This window comes from Protopterus annectens, chromosome 10.part0 (assembly GCF_019279795.1).
Source record: "Protopterus annectens isolate FY-2018-M chromosome 10.part0, PAN1.0, whole genome shotgun sequence".
Taxonomy (NCBI): Eukaryota; Metazoa; Chordata; order Ceratodontiformes; family Protopteridae; genus Protopterus; species Protopterus annectens.
Window position 1 is genome coordinate 1,441,573,812 of NC_056744.1, and position 23,680 is coordinate 1,441,597,491.

The 23,680-nt window shown below is 43.1% G+C and overlaps 1 protein-coding gene across 1 annotated transcript in view; it reads right to left on the reverse strand.

Annotated features, from left to right (window-relative positions):
- STXBP3 (syntaxin binding protein 3) overlaps positions 1 to 23,680 on the reverse strand; it is a 758,101-nt gene that overhangs the window by 647,498 nt on the left and 86,923 nt on the right. The window lies entirely within an intron of this gene.

Genomic DNA, 23,680 nt, shown 5'->3' on the forward strand with positions numbered 1-23,680 from the left:
GGAGTTATGGAAATGACCCCTAGTGGCCAATAAAACTACAGTTTCAAGTCAGTAACCACCTCTCCGGGGGGCAGGGAAGCTGCTCAATGTTAGTCACTGCCACTGATGAACAAGAGACCCTCCTTCAGCCCAAGCAAAAATGGCCTCACAGAAACTTTCAAACAGTTCAGGAACAGCAAGCCTGTAACTGAACTTTAATTTTACAGAGATAGCAGAGGTTCACAAGTAATATCAAGTTATAACAGTGCAGTAAATGACCCCACACAAGAGTCTGATCCCTAATCTTTGTGGAAGATAAGGTAAGGAGGGATGGACATGAAGGCTTGGATTTCGGGGATACTCCTGGCAGAAGTCAAAGCCACCAGCAGTGTGGTTTTCCATGTGCAGAACTTAAGATTAGCCAAAAAGCCTGGTTCAAAGAAGTATTGTTAGTTTTTCTAGTACATAATTAAAGGTCCCATGGTGGAGGAACAGGTTTCCTAGGAGGTTTAATATGCAGTACTCCTTTATCGAATAGTTTTACCTCTAGCCTGGATGCTAAAAGTAGAAGCACAGGCAGACAAGGAGGGATTGCAGATAAATGTACCTTTACAGAAGAGTATGATAATCCAGAATGTAGGAGCTCACACAAATAGGCAAAGACCAAAGGGTCCTGTTTGTTCTTAGAACACCACCTGGAAAATCTTTTCCACTTTTCAATGTAATTTTTTCTAGTGCTAGGTATCCTGCCCTCCTGCGGGACTTTTGAGTACGTGCTCCAAATATTGGTAGTGAAAAGGGATCAGAAGTTTATCAACCACAGGGTCAAGTTCAGGTTTTGAAGCTGGGGATGTATCGGAGATCCCTTGTCTTGTGTGAGTAAACTGAACCTTTGTGATAATTTGTGGTGATTGCCCTTGGCTAGGTGAAATAGTAGAGGGAACCAATGCTGTCTTGCCCAAAAGGGGGTCACCAATAAGATTTTTGGTTTGTCTTTCTGAATCTTCAGTAAGACTTTTTGAATCAGAGATATGGGGAGGGGGGGGAGCATACAGGTACATCTTCCCTCCAAAAAATGAGAAGGCATCCACTTTCCAGGCTTGTGGATGTGGTAGTTTTGTGCAGAAGAGGGTCCTCTTTCTTTTCTGGGAGGAGGCGAACAGATCTGCTTTTAGAATGCCTCATCTGTGTACAAATGTCCAGAAACACCTCCCTGTGCAACATCCATTTGTGGGAGGGTGCCATAGTTCTGCTCAGCGTGTCTGCCAGAACATTTTCTGAGGTTGGAACAGCCAGTAGGTGGACTAACAGTGTGCTGGCGAGATTCCAAATCTGTGTAACTAAGGAGCATAGAGGGTAGGATTTTGACCCTCCTGGCTTGTTGACATACCACAGCATAGTCTTGTTGTCTGTAATGACACTCAGTGTACCTGGTAGTAATAGTTGTTGAAAGGTCTGTAGAGCTAGGAGTACAGCTCTCAACTCCTTGATGTTGATGTGATCCTTTAGTCGGTCTGAGGACCAGGTGCTGTGTGCCTTGTGCTGCCTGGAATGTAGATGCAGCACTGCACCCCAACCCAGGTCTGAAACATCCATGTAAAGATGCTGTACTGGAGTTGGAACTTAGGGGGACTCCCTGGTTGAGGTAAATTTGGGTGATCCACCACCCAGGTTCCCTTTTCAGACATGGAAAAAGTGGGATAGTGGCCTCCAAGAGCTGTAGTTGTTGGCTACACAGAGTTTTTAGACACCACTGAAATTTCCTCATGTGAGGTTTGGCCAGGGGTAGCATAGTGATCAATGAAGCCATGTGTCCTAACAGTTTTAGGAACTGTCTCGCTGTCAAGGTTGAGAGGGGAAGCAGAGAGTGGAGGTACTGAGTCAAAATGTCTTATCTTTTGCTGTGGAATAAAGGCAGTCATCAGTTATGTATGTATCCTGTAACCTAGGAAGATTATTTCCTGGCTGGGAGTGAACTGAGATTTTTGTACATTTAGAGTGAACCTGGAAGTTTCCAGGATGTTGGAAACCATTTGCAGATGTTGAGTTGGGGAATGAGGCTCTCTGTGAAGGATCAGAAGTTTGTCCAGATAGGGATATATCTGAACTCCAGCAGTCTGCAGTGAGCTATCACAGGGGTTAGACATTTTGTGAAGACCCTGGGTGCAGTAGAGAAACCAAAAGGTAAGGTAGAAAACTGAAAATGAGAAGAGCCTATAGAGAAATGTAGGAATTTTCTGCAAGTGGGATGAATGGGTATGTGTAGATAGGCATCCTTCCGGTTCAGAGAGACCACGTAAACCTGATGTGGGATAAGGGGCAGTAAGGTTTGTAGAGTGAGCATCTTGAATGTGGGGACCTTGAGGAACAGGTTGAGGTAGGACAGGTCTAAAATTGGTCTCTAGGAACCATCTTTCCTGGGTACCAGAAACATCTTGGAGTAGAAACCCTTGCCTATGTGCTCTGGAGGGACAGGTTGAATTGTGCCTTGTACCACTTGTTGTTTTAGGATGGGAGGGGAAAAAAGTGGTAGTTGAGAAGTTGGTGGTTGTGGGATGCATTGGAAAGGTGGAAGAGCACACCAAGACATGAAATATCCATTTTGGATGATAGATAACACCCACTGATCGGTGGTGATCTCTTGCCAGGAAGGCAGGGACAGGGAGAGATGCAGGTAAATAGGGGTGTGGTGAGCCACCTGAGCTGAGTCAGAGGAGGAGCTCTATCTTGACCACGTTTTCTCTGAAAGGAAGGAGTGGAGGTAGACATTCTAGGGGTTGCTGGGCGTCTAGAGTGTCTCCTTCCCCTAGTATGGCTTGCAGGTGGAGTAGATTGTCTCCTAACAAAGGTAGAATTTTGAGGATACTTTCTGTGGTATCTAGGTATGAGAGAAACACCTAAATGTTTCAAATTCTGAAGTTCTTTTCCTTTCTCCTGAAGAGATTTGCAAAGCTCAAGAGAAGCAGTACCAAACAGTGCAGAGTTATCGAGGGGGGCATCTAAGAGTTTGGCCCAAAAATCAAGTGGTAAAGGCTGTAATCTGAGCCATGAATACCGTTGAATGACTAAGCCAGTAGCTGCAGACTTAGAAAAAGCCTCCACAGCATCGTAACTATACTTGGGACTGTCTTGTTACCTGTGAAGTTGTGGAAAGGAGAGTAGTCAGTTCAGCCTTTGCTGGAAAATCAGTCAAATCAGGCAGGAGAGAGGAGGCCTTAGCTAAAGTATCCAGGACAAACCGTGCCACGTGTGTCTGGTAATTTAAAGCTCTAATGGTAAGGGTGGAAGAGGTATAAATTTTCTTTCCCTGTCTATGCATAAATCTGCTATCTTTATCAGTGGGGAAAAGACTGGAAGATGGTAACTGTCTAGAAGATTTGTCTCCAGATACTGCTACAACAGCACGGTCTGCTGGTGGGTTTCTGAACAGGAACGGAGACTGACGGGGGACTTTATAAAACCCGTCAGGTCATTTGGATGCTGGGGGATGGGACTCAGGGAAGCTGCTTGAAAAAGCACCCAGAAAGGCTGGGAGCACAGGGGAACAGCAGATGGCTGTTCCATTTGCAAAATTTCAAAATATCTTTTTTTAGTATCAGAGATTTCAGAAACATCCCATTGGAAGTGTTGTCTCTCCAGGATAATAGTGTCCCCAAAAGAGAAGTCCTCCCCAGGGGATTCTAGACTCGAAGAATCTTCCTCTTGGATGGCAAAATCCTTAGGGGATTCAATTTGAGAGGAGTAGGATAGGGAATCATCATAGGAGGACATGTCATCATCAGAATCTTCCAGACACTGGCCTGAAGGTGGTGGTAGGTTTTCTTTTGGAATATACCATAAGTCACCCAAAACGTACTTGCTAACAGCAGCAGAAATTAACTTCCATAACAAGGGCCCACGAATGAAGGCCTTACTGCAGCTGTGGCAGGATGATCAACAAGAGCTGCGATACAGCAGAGGGTTAAGTCAGCTGTATAGTGATGGAAAGAGAGCGTGTGTGAACCAGTGAGTAGGCAGTGACAAAGAAAGCACTTAAAAAAGGAAAAAAAAATTATATATCTATATATATATATATATATATATATATATATATATATATATATATATATATATATATATATATATATATATATAAAGATACACACACACACACATATATATATCTATATATATATATATATATATATACACACACACACACACACACACACACACACACACACACACTTATTGCACACATATACACACATACATATTTAGGTCTTCGACAGAAGACTGCACCTTAGGGATGCAGAAAACTGACCTACATCAGTCAGTGTAATAGTCCGGTGTTCATACTTTTGATAGCTCAGTATCGCCTGGCCAATTTTTCCACTAATGCATGCATGGCTCCCATATTATCTTTTTGCTTCGTTGGAAAGCAGACGTGAGACTATTATAAGCTGCAAAGCCCCATAAGGCATGTTCTCTCCTGGTGAAGAAGAAAGAAGAGAGGAAAAAAAAAAGACAGGAAGGGGGTCCACCCAGATCCACAATTATTTAAAGATTAAGATTTCCACACTGAGCCCAAGCAAAGAGAAAGAGATGTTAAAAGTCTTTAGGAAAGTACAGTTATGTCAGATACTAACCATAACAGCAGAAGGCTCTTCTCTATAACTGGTTTAGCATAAAAACATCCCAGCAAGCAAAATGTTTTCTAACAGTAATGAGTAGTGTTGGTGATCAGTGATACATAATCACTGAGCTGTGACAGACTATGTGGACACTACTGGCTAATCAAGCCACATGCAGTCAGCATATTGCAGTCCAGATGATGAAGAAAACAAGAATCAAATGCCAAATGACCTGCCAAAAATATAGTTTTAACAGGTTAGTCTTTCCCATTCTTAAGATAACGGTAAAAACAGAACTCGGTCTGGCAAAGCACCATTTCACCATGGGGTACAGAAAGGCTTCACTGCAAAATAGAATTCTTTTTTCCATAAGAGGTACTCTTCCTTGATAGGTTCTCATTTGGATTCATTTTCAACAATCACTACTGGACAAATTTTCAGACAATCTCACATCTGCAGATATTAATGCTCCTGTACAAACATACACTATATAAAGGAAGTTGCTGGTATAATAAGCATGCATGTTCACTAAACTCGCCAGTTCTGTGCCATGTCACTAATGAGTATATCAAATCAATAAATAATGTTTTTTTATATTTACATTAATAAAACAGCAATATGCCAGACACACACACACAGACACAAGTGACTTACAGTAAAGTCCAATAGCCAAATCTGAAGAGGCAATCATTCATGGGGGTTGATCATGTGACTTACCCATCAAAAAGGGTAATCTCATAGGCCTACTGATACAGCAAGAATGTACCCATGCTGTATAGAATGAGGAGGTCCCTGGATGGGCAGACTCCCAAGTGGTAATCACCAGGACAGAAGGAGACAAAGTACTTGACAAGCATGAAAGTCAGTCAACAAAGCCCTGGGGGGGTTACACCCACAGTTAGTGATGAGAAAAAATATTTCTTCAAGTCTATACTGAAGACTAAGTGAGCTTTGGCCACACTAGCCAGTGAGTGACCAGTTACCTACCAAAAAAATGCAGCTAGCAACTCATTTGGAAATTGCTTTTTGACACCCAAAAGTCCCTCTCTTCCTGGTGCAATGATGAAGAACTGGATCCATTTTTGTAAATTAGAATACTTGTTTCTGGTAAAACCTGATCTACCAGTGCACAATGTGCCAGCCAAGGGCCACCTGTCCCCACTTTTTGTACCCAGATTTAAAGATGATGAACCCTTTTAGGGACAATTTCTAAACCAACTTAATGCAACAAAAGTTCAGCCTAAAGGGCATCCATTCTTTTTGAAAGACCAATCACAGCTTCCCATACACTTCAACTCTACCCAGCTAGCAAACTCAAATGGTAAGTGGCCAAGTCTATCAACCCTCAAGTTTAAATCACGGGGTTCTTCAGAGCAGAAAACAGAAGCAGCACACCTTTTGTGAATTGCTTTATCAATCAATACTGGTCCATTATCCTGCCTGTCATATGATTATGATGGACAAGCAGGTAACATGTACTTTTACAGTGGAAATGAGGCTTAAATCACAGGGATGCATGAGAGGTCAAGATCACCAATAAACTTATTGACTAGAGCGATGCAAGGTATTATGCTATCTGCTACACAGCATCCCTTCACCTAAGATAAGAACTGTTCCACTTGGAAAAATAGGCACAACGAATGGAGGCATAGGACAGATGTAATAACCTATGAAAGCTCAGCCAGCAAAGGATGTCTTCATCAGGAGCAAAGTCCTAAAGTCAGGTTAACTCTCATCCAACTGTTGGGAACATACTTGGCTTTGGACAAGAACACTATTTTGTATCACCAGGGTCCTAAAAGAATAAGATCATATATTTTGTGATGAGACTTGGAATTAACAATAATGGCAAGAATGAATCCTACAATCTCCAGTGCAACATCCACTGCTATATTCTCAATCTGCCATAAGCAGAATAGGAAGTGGAAAGTGTTCTCGAGTGTTCAATTTCAGTAAGATTCTGACAAGGCATGTAATCTGAGTTTACAGGTTAGAGAGAATGCTGGAGGGCACATTTCTGAGTATTCACCATCTTGCTTACTTTCGACGTACATGAAATATAGGGGCAACAGCCAAACAAATACAGCCTCCCTGCACAGAGGGGTCAGTCTTGTGCTGCCTGCTTTTCCAGTTGTCAAACAATGGACTGGATTGGCCAACAAGAGAGAGAGAGAAGAGAGCCTGCAATCAGATTTGCTTACAAAGCCATCAAGGTCAAGAAGGTCATCTCTAGATCTAAGTGGTTGATACCAGACCCCCTTCTCCAAATGGAAACGCACTCCCTGCAGGTGAGCTCTGCAGCCTGAAAGCAAAGTGTCCTTCATCAGAATCTGTGACGAAATTTGCTGTGGAAATTGAAGACACAACAGAAGACTGGCAAGACAAGTTTAACATTCCAGTGTTTGACAGCAAGTGTCAGAAGTCAAAAGGTTTCAAACTTGTTCTCTCCTCATATGAGCACCCATTATATCCACAAACAACAAACCAACTCCCAGACCATAACACACCTATATAACCATGCAAATATAACATACTCACCTAGCTACCTACTATCAAAGTATCAGAGAACACTACACATTAAATATAATGCACAATATTTCAAAAGACTGATTTCTCTACAGCAAACTCCCTATCCCAAGCCATCTACTACAACTTCTCACAGTAAAGGATGGTGATATTCATCCTAACCCTGGTCAACTGCAAACCCTATCACTCTTCATTACCTTAATCAATCTATCAATTCTCCCCTTGCAAGACCTTCTAACTCACTCCTACTAGCTCATCTTAACATATGTAGCATTAACAACAAATTAACTCAACTCCATGCTCTCCTAGAAGTGTACGCCTTTGACATTATTTCCTAACTGAAACATGGCTAAAACCTGCCATCAAAGATAATGAAATTATCCCACCTGGATATAATATCCTAAGGCTTGACAGAGAAGCTAAGAAAGGTGGTGGTGTGGCTATTCTATTTAAATCAGGCTTTCAATTAACCACTTACAACTGTAACATACCTCTGGACTCCAAAACAGAAATTCTCATTGCTAAACTTGAACTTAACAATGCTAAATCAATCTATATTATCTGTATGTATCTGCCCCCTGGAAACGACATAGCCACCTTGGAAAATATCTTCTGCTGACTATCCCAACACCTGCCTCAAGAAATCATTATCCTAGGCGATATGAATTTAGACTGGAATACCTATTGTAGTAGCCTCCCTACCACTCACATAAACCTATATGGTTTCCCCAGACCATTATCTCCCCCACCAGAATAAATAAATCTAACAAGAAAGCTAACGCACTAGATTGGATTCTCACTAACAATCATACTCACTACTATGACTCTGGAATCCTCCCTGATAACATCAGTGACCACTCACTCACCTGCATCATTAGACATAAAGCCAAAACCCCTACCCCAACCTCTACCAGACATATTAGATCCAAAAAGAAATTTAACCCTGATCTATTCAACACTGAACTTTGAGCTTGCAACTGGGCTCCCTTAAAACATCTTCCTTTAGATGAAGCCGTTAACTTTTTTAACTATACCTTGCTTGCCATTCTTAATCACCATGCTCCAACCAGATCTATAAGAATTAAGGCCAAGCCTGCCCCATGGCTTTCCAGCAAAACCAAACACAAAATTCACATCAGAAATAAATACTGGGCCAAATAAATACTGGGCCAAATGGAGAATGACAAAAAACACCACTGACCAATTAACATTTAGACAGCTAGGAAATGACACTAAAAAGGCCATACTCTCTGATAAACAAAACTACTACTTACAATATCAACAACCTAATCACAACAACCCACAGAAATTCTGGGCCAGCGTCAAGCAATTACTCCACCCAGGTCAATCTACTACACCAAACCCTCAAAATACAGACCTGAATAATCCAATCCATACAGCTAATACCTTCAATACCTTTTTTTACAGATACTATCCAATTACTAGCCAGTCAACTATCACTTAATACCTTCACAATACCCTCATACTCCTCAACCCCACTGCCCCCTTTTCATTTCAAACCTGTTACAACCTCATTTATTAAAACCCTTTTGAATAAACTGAAACCATGCTCTCCTACTGCCTTCTGAATATCTACAGATACCATCCAAGGCCATAGCCTAGCCTATTTCCACACTGATCAATAGATCAGTTACTGAAGGTTACATCCCCACCTTATGGAAAGTCTCACATATAATCCCCCTACATAAAGGAGGACATTCCACAGAAATATCAAACTATCGCCCCATTGCCCTACTTTCTCCCCTAGCTAAAATTATGGAGAAGTGTATCCATAAGCAACTACTCCACCATCTAGTTGAAAATAACTTGCTTTCCAACTGTCAACATGGTTTCAGACCCTCGCACAGCACTACCACTGCCCTTTTGTCTTTTACTGACTATATCAACAGGCACCGAAACCTGAATAACCTTTCTTCTGCTCTATTCATCGACCTGTCCAAAGCATTCAACATGGTAAACCACCAAATTCTCTTAAACATCCTGAAATCTCTCTGTCATTAGACCCACTTTCCATAAAATGGTTGCAATCCTACCTTGACAACCGACAGCAAGCAGTACTTTGGCAAAACACTTTATCCACCCTTCTACCGGTTACCTTAGGAGTCCCTCAGGGGTCCATACTTGGACCTCTTCTCTTCTCTATATTTACTAATGAGCTTCATCTAGCTATCCCACAAGCTAGCTGCATACAATATGCTGATGACTCAACACTACTATGTTCAGCTACATCATCCCATGACCTTCATGCTCTCACCCAAAAAGTATTCAACATAGTTGAACAATGGTTCTCTCAGCATTGCCTCCTCTTGAACCCTAAAAAAAAAAACAAACTCCTCCTCTTCACACCTACTCATAAGTCCTCCCCTCTCCAATTCTCAGTAACATCTACCAATGATACTATTATATCTCCTGACTCTACCACCAAACTACTCGGTGTCACTGTCGACAATAATCTGAGCTTTGACATCCACATAAATAATACCATAAAGACTGTTAGTAAAAAAAATTGGTACCCTCTATAGGATAAAACCCTTTCTTTCCCCCACTGCTAAAACTACTATTGCCCACACACATTTGATCTCTACACTCCTTTATGCCTCTCCCATTTTTACTAATCTCTCCAAGAATAACCTCAACAAATTGGAAATGGCTTATAACAACATAGCACGATTTGCTACAGGCAACCCATTCCGAACCCATCATTGCATTAACCTAAAACAGCTAGGATGGTTAGAACTACAACACCTGATTAAATTTCACCAACTCACCCTTGCCAACAACATTCTTTATAAACCTTAATACTCTAAGTTTATCTACCCTAATCACCTCCTATACAAATCTGAAGTCCTTACGCTCATCTCAAAAACTACTAGTCCACACCACTAAACCTAACAGAGCTGGGGATTCCCTTTTCTCTAATTCTGTAGGTAAATCCTGGAATCTTCTCCCTTGTGACCTCTCCTCACTCACCTCATTATCTCACTTTAAAAATAGACTTAAACTACTCCTCAAAACTCACTGGCTATGCCCCTGTTCAAAACCAGACTAGTCATCTACCTCTACTAATTTGTCTAACCTATCCAGTGCTTACTAGCCTCTGCTACTTTTTTCCATCTTGTCATATTTTTCTTATCTACCCCGTTTCTTTTTTATATCCTCTTTTTACTTTCTCTTCTTAAGTAATTCCTTTGCTACATTACTACTCACCTAACTTCCTTTGTTTACCTCTGACCTAACCTGACTTATGTCTCCATACCTGAAATTACACTGTTTTATGATTTTTGTCCTCAATAATATATCCTGTTACAAACTCTGTACCGTTATTTACTTAATACCATTGTTAATGATTTTTATTTCCTTTTTGAAAGTTGCTATTTTTATTAGTATATTGATATTTTTTCTGTGTTGTTTGAACTTGTACTACTGTATTTAGACCATGTCTTGGCACTTATCTCCCCGGGCCTCTACTGAAAAAGGACATGTATTCAGCTAGACTAGCCCGGTCAACAAAAGTAAAATAAAATAAAATAAAATAAAATAAAAAATAAAATAAATACAGTTATGTACCTACCATAAATGTAGATGTTCGAGTGCATTCACTGATGCAGTCATTACTCTTGGGTTATCCTGCTGGCAGGCTACCCGCAGTCGGCCTAAATTCCAAAGTCCTGGTCTGGCATCGGTTGCTGTTGCCTCTTCCTTGACATCAGTACGACAGGGGTATAAAAGATGCAGCCGATGCCATTTTCTTCAGTTTTTCTTGCCCCAGATGTCAGGTGCCCCCAAAAGGGTAGGCTAAATATATTATGCCAATAAACATACATGCACTAAAGTAACATTTCCTTCACCTACAAGCAAATACACCACATAGGTTATATAGAATAGAGAAGTACAGATAAACCCCAGCAAAAGAAAGGGGGACGGTGGGAGGGTAACCTGGACTGCAACAGTTAATACACTCGAACATCTACATTTATGGTAGGTACACAACTGTACTATGTTCATCGTGTTTCACTGTTGCAGTCATTACTCTTGGGTTGAATCCCAAAGCTGAGGATGGGCGGCTGGGCTAAATAGGATTAGGAGAGGCTATGAGGCCCTGCAGAACTGCAGTGGCAAAGCCTGCTCTGGATTTAGAGTAGAGGTAAGTGGTAGTTCTTTGTAAAGGTGTGCACTGAACTCCAGGTTGCAGCCTCTAAAATGTCTTTGGTTGGTACTCCTCTGAGGAAGGCTGCTGAAGTGGCTGCTGCTCTGTTAGAATGAGGCCTAATGCCCTTAGGCACTGATTTGCCATGTTGTGAGTAGCAGAAACTAATGCAATGACCTATCCATTTAGAAATAGTCTGTTTTGAGATGGCCTTTCCTTGTGATCCTGCAGTATATGCCACTAAAAGTTGCTCAGTCTTTCTGAAAGCTTTAGTTCTGTTCAAGTAGAAGTGTAGCTGTCTGTGTATGTCCAAAGAATGCAGAATTTTCTCACCCTTGTTCTGTGGGTTTGGATAAAAGGTGGGCAAGTGAATGGTTTGGTTGAAGGCCACACTGGACACCACCTTAGGCATAAATGTAGGGTTTGTCCTCAGAGAAACCCTGTCTGGATGAAAAATTATAAAATGTTCCACAGCCATGAGTGCTTGTAACTCCGAGACTCATCTTGCAGAGGTTATTGCTAGGAGCAGAGCTGTTTTCCAGGATAAGAATTTTAGATCAGCTGTTGAGGCTGGCTCAAAAGGAGGTTTTTCCAAGACATAATTGAGGTTCCATGCAGGTATTGGTGCGCTCCTTGGAGGCCTGATGTTTTTGGCCCCTCTGAGGTACTGCCTTATTAAAGGAGGAGAAAAATTAGGTGGTTCCGTATTGTAATGGGCTGAAATAGCAGAGGCATGAATCTTAATTGATGAAAAGGAAAGGCCTTTGTCCAGTATCTCAGTTAAATATTGAAAATCTGCGGAATATTTGGTACCTGCATGTCAATGCCTTGTTCCTGGTTCCAAGCACAGAATCACTTCCATTTTTCTGAATAAGATTTTCTGGTACTGGGCCTCCTGGCCTCCGAATAAGATTTTCTGGTACTGGGCCTCCTGGCCTCCAAGATAACATCCATAACAGCTTTTGAAAGAGAAGTGTTCTGTGTGGCGACATTATCCGCCATGCTGCCAGATTTAGGGTCGAGTTGGCCATGCAGGATCCGATTGTTTTGTTGGGTCAGTAAGTGAGAAGTTTGAGGCAATATCCATGCTGTACCGTGAGACAAGTTCTTTAGGATTGGGTACCAGTGCTGGCGTGGCCAGTTTGGGGCAATCAGTATCATTTTTGGCTTCTCTTGTCTGACCTTTAGGAGTACCTTGGGAAGGAGAGGCAGTGGAGGAAAGGCATATACTGTTAGTTTTTCCAGCTGAAGGATAGGGCATCCACTTTCCATGCTTGTTTGTGATAAATCCTTGTGCAAAATCTCTGTAATTGGCAGTTGTGAGGGGAGGCAAATAGATCTATGTCTGGGTATCCCCATTTCCTTGTTATCATGCTGAAGACTTGAGGATCCAGTTTCCATTCGTGGGGATCCATGAGGTTTCTGCTTAGTTTGTCTGCCAGAGTACTTATTTTTCCTGGCAGGAATTGTGGTTGCAGGTGAACTTGGTAAGTCAATGCTGTGTCCCACAAAGTCATTGCTTGTCTGCAGAGGGGGTAGAAATGTGTGCCCCCCTGCTTGTTTATGTACCACATGACAGTAGTATTGTCCGTCTTTATCAGTAGTTGCCCTGGATGAAGCAGATCTTTGAAAGCTGTCAGGGCATTCTGAACAGCTAGCATCTCTTTTTGATTGATATGAAGATGCATCTGGTTTGCGGGCCATGTGCCCTGAATACATTTCCCTGCCATGTGGGCCCCCCAGGCATAATCCGATGCATCCATTGTGAGTGTCTGCCTGGCTGTGGGTAGAGTGAATAGCAGATCCTTGTTGTGGTAACAAGCCTGTGCCCACCATCGAAACTCCTGTTGCAGGCAGGGAATAAGGGTAACTAATGTTTCCAGGCTGTGGCAATGCTGTGTCCAAACACTTTTTAGATACCATTGTAGTTTCCTCATATGCAGTCTGGCATATGGAATTAGCAGAATGCAGGATGCCATGAATCCCAAGGCTTGCAGGATTTTCCTTGCAGATAACTGGGTCTTTGTTGCCAACTTTTTGAAGTATGAAGTCAGTTGCCTTTGTTTGTCTGGTGTGAGATAAGCCATCTGGGCAGCTGTATTTAAGCTTGCACCCAGGAATATTATCTCTTGAGAGGGTACTAGTTTTGATTTCTTTTCGTTTACTGTGTACCCTAGGCAAATTAGTAATCTTTTTACAAACGCCAGATGCTTTAGAAGAATGTCTTTGTTCTCTGCTTGAATAAGGCAGTCGTCCAAGTAAGGATATATTTGAATTCCTCTTTGTCTGCAAAATGCAATTACTGGTGCCAAGCATTTTGTGAAGATCCTGGGCATAGTAGATAAGCCAAAGGGCAGTGCAGAGAATTGGTAGTGCATTGAGCCAGCTATGAATCTGAGGTATCTTCTGCAAGATTGTCTGATTGGGACATGCAGGTATGCCTCTTTTAGGTCCAAAGTTACGAGCCAAGCCTTCTTGCCCAGCATGGGCAGTACCTGCTGCAGAGTCAACATCTTGAATTTTGGAACATCCAGAAACGTGTTTAGTATAGACAGGTCCAGTATTGGTCTCCAGGCTTTGTCCTTTCTGGGCACCAAGAAAAGTCTTGAGTAAAATCCTTGTCCCTGCTCTTGCTGTGGCAGTTGCTGAATAGCCCTCATGTCCATGAGGGATGCAATTTGCTTTTGTGCCTCTGACCATTGATTGTGTGGCAGGTCTGGCATACCTTTTGCCCGTGGCAGGGTGTGAAAGTGGAACCCGTAGCCCTGGACACTATGTTCAAGACCCATTTGTCCTGGGTTATCATTTCCAATTTGTAGAAAAAAGTGCTAGTTTACCCCCCCAAGGGGGCTGCCAAAAGATAACTGCTTGGATCTGGCAGAGGAAAGTCATTGGGATTGTTTCCTGTATGGTTGTGATTTGTCTTCTCCACTTTTGGAGGTAGGAGCACCCCATTGTTTAGGCCTGTATGAGTCTTGGGGCTGAGATCTGCCTCTGGGATGTCTGTATCTGCCTCTTTGTGGCCTGTCTGACACTGGAAAGGACCAATTCTTTGAAGGCCAGTTCCTGCTAAATCTGGGTGGCTGTACCTGTAGGAAATCCTTAACCATCTGCATGGATTTTGCTTTATCCTCCATTTTCAACAACACCTCTTCTGCCTTAGCACCAAACAAAGTATCATGCTGTAATGAAGCATCTAATAATTTTGCTTTAACATGATCAGGTAGATTCTGTTCCTTTAACCAAGCATGCCTTCTAATGACAGAACCTGTAACAGCGGCCCTGCCAAGAAGCCTCCAGTGAATCATAACCACATTGCAAAGTATGCTTTTCCACTTGTTCAGCTTCATGCAATAAATCCTGCATTTCCTTGTTTTCAGAACATTCAGTATTTGTCAACATTTTCTGTTTAAGCAGTGACATTAAGTATTGCTGATATTTAAGCATATGACAATTTAAAGCCATTACAGCCAAGATAGCAGAAGTGTAAATGTTTTTCCCCCATCTGTTCAGTGCCCTAGAATCCCTATCAGAGGGGACATGGTTTTTTGCACTGGAAGCCTTGATCCCTTTGGGACCCTGAGATATAGTTTCTGGGTCAGCAGTGGGGTTTTATATAGAAATTTATCAGAGTCTGGGACCCTGTAGTATCTGTTTGGCTTAGCAGGTGCAGGGGGTAAAGAGTCAGGAGACAGGCTGAAAATACATCATCTACAATGTCTAGAACAGCTGGAATAGCAAGAAGTCTGTGCTGAGGTAGTAGAAGAAAGTCTCTGAGCCTTTTCTTAGATTCTGAGTAATCTTAGCTCTCCCAGTGAAAATGTTCCCATCATGGTATGCAGGGTTTCCCCAAAAGAATAATCCTCAGGAGGAGAGGCTGAAGGAATGTATTCTTCAGCATCAGAATTCTCGTAGGGAGGAAGAGTGTATCCCTGTTCAGAAGAGGAATCAGAGAAAATTGAAACCTGATCAGAAGAATCATATTCGGTCTCTTGCCTAGGCCTCTGGTCTTCGGCCATTTTAAACATCTGTTTTTTAGGCATGGAAGTCTGAGTAGGAGAATGCTAAACTTGTTTCTTTGTCTTTAGATCTGCTTTAGTCTTTGAAGCTGAAGATGGCTTAACATATAACTGTGTAGGTCTGAACACACCCTCAGTAGCCGATGCCTGCTCAGCGGCTCCGGACCCAACTGAGGGAATGATTTCCGAGTGTCCAATACCTTGAGTATCCAGAGGTCCACTCGGCTCCACATGGGAGTCGGAAGCGGCTTGTGGCTCTGAGGTAGTGGGCGTCAGGGGCTGCGAAAGCGCCTCACTGAACTGGCGACTGGCCTAGCAGAGGCCTCATCGGTTTTGGGCCTCGGATGCCTATCCTTTTCCTTGTCCTTGCGTTTTTTGTAAACTCCGGTCATCGGCTGTTCCGATGGCATTATATATTTAAATCTTCGGCCAAAGTAATGAAATGCAAAATCAAACCGACGCTTAACAGTGCGTTGGTTAAATCTAGCACAAACCGACAGCTAGCAACGTCGTGGTCAGGGTCTAGGCAAGGAATACAGTAAGAATGAAAATCCTTATGAGGTATTTGCTTCCCACAAGAGATACAATTGTTAACTTTTTCTGACATCGGTCTGGAGCAAGAAAAAAAATTTCCCCAACGGGGTACTTAGCTTTAATGAAGACTTTGGTTCTGAAATTTGGATCTGAAAATCTTAGGAGTCGGCCGACCGGCACTTGCGAACTGCTTTTGCTTCGGGCACCGTGCGGCAGGAAAGACTGAAGAAAATGGCGTCAGCTGCATCTTTTACACCCCTGACACTGACATCAGGGAAGAGGCGACAGCAACTGACGCTGGACCAGGACTTTGGAATTCAGGCCAACTGCGTGTAGCCTGCCAGTAGGATAAAGTACAGTTTTGTACCTACCATAAATGTAGATGTTCGAAGATCCACATTGCTGCAGTCCTTACATATGGGGTAGTCCGCTGTCCTCGGTCGGCCCGAATACCAAAGTATTAGGCTGACGTCGGTCAAGGCGCTTAAAACTGACATCAGGACGTCAGGGTACAAAAGCGCATGACCAACGTCATATCCTCAGTCTTTTCTTGCCCCAGATGTCAGAAGGCCCTAAAAAGAAAGGCCAAAGCCAAAAAACAGCAAAAAACCAACCAACCACCCCTGCACTAACCATATTTACAATATTTACAATATTTACAACCCAAACCACACAACCACCTCTAACTACAGAGGGGAAGGAGGGAGGTTAATTGGACTGCAGCAATGTGGATCTTGAACATCTACATTTATGGTAGGTACAAAACTGTACTATGTTCTTCATCTCACATTGCTGCAGTCCTTACATATGGGTAGAATCCCAAAGCAGAGGTAAGGGAGGATGGCAAAACTAAAAGCATTAGGAGCTGCCAAAGTGCCCTGTAAAATTGCAGTGGCAAATCCAGCCCTAGATTTAGAGTAAAGTGGAAGGTGGTAATGCTTAGAGAAAGTATGCACTGAACTCCAAGTAGCTGCCTCCAAAATATCTTTAGTAGCCACCCCCCTTAAAAAGCTGTAGAAGTGGCAGTAGCCCTAGTGGAATGAGGCCTAATCCCAGCTGGAATTTCCTTACCATGATGGGAACAACAGAAAGCAATACAAAAACCAATCCACTTAGAAATAGTTTGTTTTGAAACAGGTTTGCCCTGAGAACCCAAAGCAAATGAAACAAACAACTGCTGAGACTGCCTGAACCCCTTAGTTCTGCTCAAATAATATCGCAACTGCCTGTGTATATCCAAAGTGTGCAAAATCTTCTCCCTTTATTTTGGCGGTTTGCATAAAAAGTAGGCAAATGAATAGTTTGGTTTAAAGCCACACTAGAAACCACTTTAGGCATAAAAGAAGGGTTAGTACGCAAAGACACCCTATCCTTGTGGAAAATTAAGAAAGGCTCAACCGCCATAAGGGCCTGTAATTCAGAAACCCTTCTCGCAGAGGTAATGGCCAACAAAAAAGCAGTCTTCCATGATAAATATTTCAACTCAGCAGTTGCTGCAGGCTCAAAAGGTTGTAGAGTGAGTTTCTCCAACACAAAATTGAGATCCCAAGCAGGAGTAGGAGCTCTACGTGGGGGTCTTGTATTCTTTGCCCCTCTAAGGAATTGCTTAAACAAAGGATGAGAAAATAATGGCGGGTCACAGTCATAGTGAGCCGAAATTGCTGCAGCATGAACCTTTATAGAAGAGAAGGACAAACCTTTGTCCAATAACTCAGTAAGGTATTGAAGAGCAACACTTAAATTAGGTTTAGAAACATCAAAGTCCCTTGCTGTGCTCCAAATTAAAAATCTCCTCCATTTATCTGCGTAAACTTTCCTTGTACTAGGCCTTCTGGCCTCCAAAATAACATTCAAAACTTGTTGTGGAAGCTGAGACCCTCCAGGGTTTAAAACAGAATATGCCAGGCTGTTAGATGTAGAGAGTGAAGTTTGACATTGAGTAAATGACTGTTCTCCTGAGACAACAGGTGTGGAATCGAAGGCAAAGGCCATGGAGGCTCCCGTACCAGACTTTTCAGTAATGGGTACCAGTGCTGTCGAGGCCAATCCGGAGCTATTAGAATCATGGTTGGCTTGTCCTGTCTGACCTTCAGGAGTACCTTTGGGAGGAGAGGCAGTGGTGGAAAGGCATACACGTGAAGATTGCTCCAATTGAATGAGAGAGCATCCACTTTCCAAGCTGTGGGATGAAACCTTTTTGTGCAAAACTTTGGCAGCTGGTAATTTAGTGGAGAAGCGAACAGATCTATGTCTGGAGTTCCCCATAACACTGTCAATTTTGAAATACATGAGGATCCAATTTCCACTCGTGGGGATCCATAATTTGTCTGCTCAACACATCTGCTAAGGAGTTCTGTGCTCCTGGCAGAAACCTTGCCTGAAGATGTAGCTGTAAACTGAGAGCAGTCTCCCACAAAATCATTGCTTGTCTGCATAGAGGATAAGAATGTGTCCCCCCTTGCTTGTTGATGTACTACATGACAGTTGTGTTGTCTGTTTGAATCAACACCTGCCCTGGAAGAAGTAAATCCTTGAAAGCTATCAATGCAAATTGGACTGCTAACATCTCCTTCAAGTTGATATGTAAATGTTGAAGTCTGGCAGGCCACGTGTCTTGTACCCATTTTCCATTTAGATGAGCTCCCCAAGCTTTGTCTGAGGCATCTGTCATTAGAATCTGACTCGCCTCTGGTCGGGTCACAGAGAGTCCCTTGTTTAGGTGACATTCCTGAGCCCACCACAAAAATTCCTTTTGAATGCAAGGTATTATCTGAATGACAGTGTCCAAATCTTGGCAGTGTTGCGTCCATACATTTTGAGATACCATTGTAGCTTCCTCATATGCAGTTTGGCATTGGGAAGTACCAGAATACAAGATGCCATGAACCCCAAGGCTTGAAGGACTGTCCTTGCAGTCAGCCTGGACTGACGAGACAACTGGTGGAAGTAAAGAGAAAGATTCTTTTGTTTGTCCGGGGTCAAAAAGGCCATCTGGGATGCTGTATTCAGTCTCACACCCAGAAAGCACATGTCCTGAGAGGGTACTAGACTGGACTTTATTTCGTTCACAGAATACCCTAGGCATCTTAACACTGCCATCACATACTGTAAATGATGAAGAAGTTCGTCCTTTCCTTGAGCCAGAATCAGGCAATTGTCCAAATAAGGATATATTTGTATTCCTCTTAGCCTGAAGAAAGCTACCACTGGAGCCAGAACCTTTGTGAACACTCTGGGCGCAGTAGATAAGCCAAATGGCAATGCAGAGAACTGATAATGAAAAGTCCCAGCCCGAAAATGCAGATACTTCCTGCAACAGGGCCTGATAGGAACATGAAGGTAAGCCTCCTTGAGATCCAGAGTCACCATCCAGTGATCTTTGCCCAGTAGAGGTAAAAGCTGTTGTAACGTCAACATTTTGAACTTGGGAATGTCCAGATATATGTTGAGGATAGATAAATCCAAAATTGGTCTCCACGTGTTCCCTTTCTTTGGTACTAGAAACAGGCGAGAATAAAATCCTAGGCCCACTTCTGGCAGAGGGACCGGTTGTATAGCTCCTATTTGAAGTAGTAGAGAAATCTGTTTGTGAGCCTCTGGTCTTTGCTGAGGAGGAACGTCTGGCATGCCTTTGAAAGGAGGTAAGGTATGGAAATAAAACTTGTAACCTTGGTGTATGATATCCAATACCCATTTGTCTTGGGTAATTAAAATCCAATTTTCTTTGAAGAGTGCCAACCGTCCTCCCAAAGGTGCTGCCAGGCATGAAGGCTCTGGCAGCTGAAAAGTAGGTCATTGGGCCTGTTTACGAAAGGACTGGCCCCTGCCCTCACTCAAGACTGTGCAGGTGAACTCCATGTTCTAGGTCTGAAGGAACTCTGAGCTCTGCCCCTACCACGTCTAGATCTACCCCTAGACTGAGAATCAGAAGAAGGATACGTCCACCCCTTAGCAGGCCAATTTCTACTAAACTTTGGAGGCTGAACCTGCAAAAAATCTTTAACAGTCTGCATAGACTTAGCCTTGTCTTCCAATTTCTTCAAGACTGACTCCACAGGTGGACCAAACAACACTTCAGACTGCAAAGGAGCATCCAAAATCCTTGTCTTAACATGGTCAGATAAATTCTGATCCTTAAGCCAGGCGTGCCTGCGAAGAACTGAACCAGTGGCAGCCACCCTAGAAGAGGCCTGCAAAGCATCAAAACCACACTGCAAAGAATGCTTACCCACCTGTTCAGAGACATGCACCAAATCTTGTAATTCTTTACAGTCAATGCCTTCTGCCAGAGCATCCACCTTAGATTTCAATTGCGAAAGAAGAAAATTTTGATATTTCAACATATGAAACTGGCAAATCAAAGCCCTCATAGCTAAGGTAGAAGATGTATAGACCTTCTTTCCCCATCTATCCAAAGCTCTGGCCTCTTTATCTAGAGGAACCGGATTCTTAACAACAGAGGCCTTGACACCCTTAGGTCCCTGACTAACAGTTTCTGGGTCCGCCCTAGGACTCTTATAGAGATATTTATGAGCCTCAGGCACCCTGTAATACCTATCTGGTTTAACAGGCGCAGGGGGCAGAGAATCAGGATTAAGTGAAGCCTCTGAAAATACATCTTGCACAACATCCAGAACAGGGGGTATAGCTAAGGGCCTATGTTGAGGTAAAAACAAAAATTCCCTAAGCCTTTTCCGTGAATCAGAGAAGTCCTGACCTTCCCACTTAAAATGTTCCCACATAGAATGAAGTGTCTCTGAAAAAGAAAAATCCTCTGGAGGAGAAGCAGAAGGAGTGGAATCTTCTGCATCAGAATCAGAATAAGGAGAGTACTCCTGCAAGTCTTCAGCCGAAGACTCTGAACCCTCCGAAGCCTGTTCAAAACCTTCCAACTCTGGCTCCACCCTAGGCCTCTTATCAGGAGGGGGCATAGAACCTCTAATCAGAGTAATCAAATCTTCTGCCATTTTAAGCATGTGCTTCTTAGGCACAGACCCTGCTGAACTAGGACTGACACCAGCAGAAGCTAAAACAGGCCTGCCTCTGGAAGAAGCCTTGGAAACAGAAGGAGAGGGCCTAACCCCCCTGGGAAGGGAAGGGAGTACAGAAACCTGAGAAGCCCCTTCAGCCTGACCTGCCTCTTGAGAGGCCACATCCTGCAAAATTAAAGTCTCCCCCTGAGACTCCAGAGAAGCCTCCATCGGAACCACCGGTTCCACTGAAACCTCTAAAGAACCGGCGTCCGGAACAGACGACTCATCATGCCTGGGTTTAACCACTTTGACTTTGCGCTTCTTCGTGGAAGCGGGCGTCGGAGTATCCGACGGCATATTATAATTGCACCGCTTCAAGACCAACCTAGCACAATCTAACCTTCGCTTAATAGTGCGCTTATTAAACCTAGCACAAAAGCGACACCCGACTACGTCGTGCTCAGGCCCCAAACAAGGAATGCACAAAGAATGGTAATCCCTATGCGGTATCTGTTTCCCACAAGAAATACAATTATTCACTTTTTCTGACATCTGGTAATACACTGAGGCAAGAAAAAACCAAAATATTCCCCAACGGGGTACTTAGCCAACTTGGATTCGGTCTGAAACTCCGAACTCGAAAAATTTCAGAACGCCGAACGGCACTTGCAACGCTGCTTCTGCATCGGACCATGCGGCAAAAAAGACTGAGGATATGACGTCGGTCATGCGCTTTTGTACCCTGACGTCCTGATGTCAGTTTTAAGCGCCTTGACCGACGTCAGCCTAATACTTTGGTATTCGGGCCGACCGAGGACAGCGGACTACCCCATATGTAAGGACTGCAGCAATGTGAGATGAAGAACATCCCAAGAGTAATGACTGCAACAGTGGAATACGATGAACATCTGCTGAAAACGTAATGCAAAAGCCAATCTTTGGCACTGCAAATGGCTTAATGAATACTGTGGCAACCACTAAAGCCAGAAAATGTCCTATGCTTTCAGCCTGGAGGACCATGCTCTGCCTCCTCACCCAGCAGGTCAAGGCCATGGGATCCTGCACCTTCAAGTGAAGGAAGGATTGACACTATAGAATGCTCAACTCCATGCTGACAAATCAATATGTCAAGAAGTTGTATGGAGCTTCCCCTAACTTTTGATCAGCAAACAAAGATGTGCCCACTATAGGAACATTTTCAGGGAGTCCCTGGATGAGTTAAGCCAAGAGCTAGTTGTCATGGTAAGGGCACAAACACAGGCATCCTTTTTCTGAAGTATCTGACCAGCTTCTTCATAAAGTTTCTGTGAAGTAAATGCTTTGTACTGTAATTGAAGCTCACCCACTGAAAACTGGAGGAATCTCCTTGGGGACCCCAAATGCTGACATGCCAGAAAGTGTCTGTCATGTCAAACACCATCTGCACATCCTGCATCAGCAAAGCTACAATCCTCTCCAGGATGACCATACAGAAACGGATACAAGAGCTGTAGCTATTAAGATCCAGAATGGGGTGAAACAACCATCTGCTTCAAGATAAGGAAGAACTGAGGATAAAACACCCAGCTCACTTCCAAAGATGTGACAGCCTCTTCAGCTTTTAGCAACAGTACAACCTGGGCCTAGCCAAAGACTTCTACCAAGAAAAAAAAATCACATCTAGATCCCAGTAGTACTTTGTGATGGACCTCTGACAGCTAACTTGGAAATGTCCAAACTTCTCCATACTCAGACTGCAGTAAAGTCAGGACTGTAAAACAGAGGCTAGTGAGCACATTCTGTTGGATAACTTGGTTGGCACCTGCAGAAGGCAAGAATGTGTGAGACGTCTGGTTCTTCCTAAGATAGCCAAAAGGCTTTGGGGGTTGTCCATGCTCAGATGAATGAAGACAGGATGGGAAATATGAATGCCCTCCATAGAGTGACAGCCTTCTTCCTCCTGAGGTCAATGATCAGATCCCTTAGTAAGCTCAATGAGTACTCCCCAAGCTGAAAGAATGCAAAAAAACTTCATGTGAACCTGGGAAAGTATGCAACACATGTACATGGCATGTGAGGCAGACTAGGCCCAGCATTAAACACCATAAATGCTAGTGGTGACAGACTGGGTGAGCAGACTTGTACCAGTCTGTAAGAAGTGATTTTTTTTTTTTATGCTTGACAACTAAATCTCAGCAGCACTATTTTATAAACTTGTACATTAAAATGCCCTCGGAGCCCTAGTGGTGCTGGATCACAACTACACTGTGAGGGCAACAGTTCCAGAGACCTAGTTTGTCTTGCTGGCCCCAACAACCCTCATGGTAGCTATAAAAGTATGAGAGAGTTGCTGCAGCCTCTTGGATCTTCAGAGTTGTTAAATTTGGGTATCATCACTACAACAATAAACACTTGCAACTAAATGCTTATCGTTTACAGTTCTGTGATACTTACTGCCATCTGAAAGATGTCAACTGCTTCAGTCCTGCTAGAATTATTATTCTGGCTAGGAAGCATATCCTTTCACTAGGACTGTGCACTTCTGTCTATTGCAACTAGACAATCTTGCCACTAAATTATCAAGAAAAAAAGTTTTATTTGTTACAGTACTCTTTTGACAAAGGTCAGTGGTCTTGCTATACTGAAGACTAATGCAGCAGAATCACCTTGGTGGCAGACTGCAGTGCTTTGTTCTTTTCCACACAGTTTGTTACCGACCATCCTGCATCTCTAGACAATGAGCTACAGCTGCGCCTGGTGAAACAACAGATGTAAGGAAGTGCTTAGAAAATGGTGCTACTCTGCACTGCAGCTACAGCAGCAGTTTGGAGGTACTGTGTTGCCAAGTATCTGCTCTCGAAGTACACTTTCAACAACAAAACAGTTGCT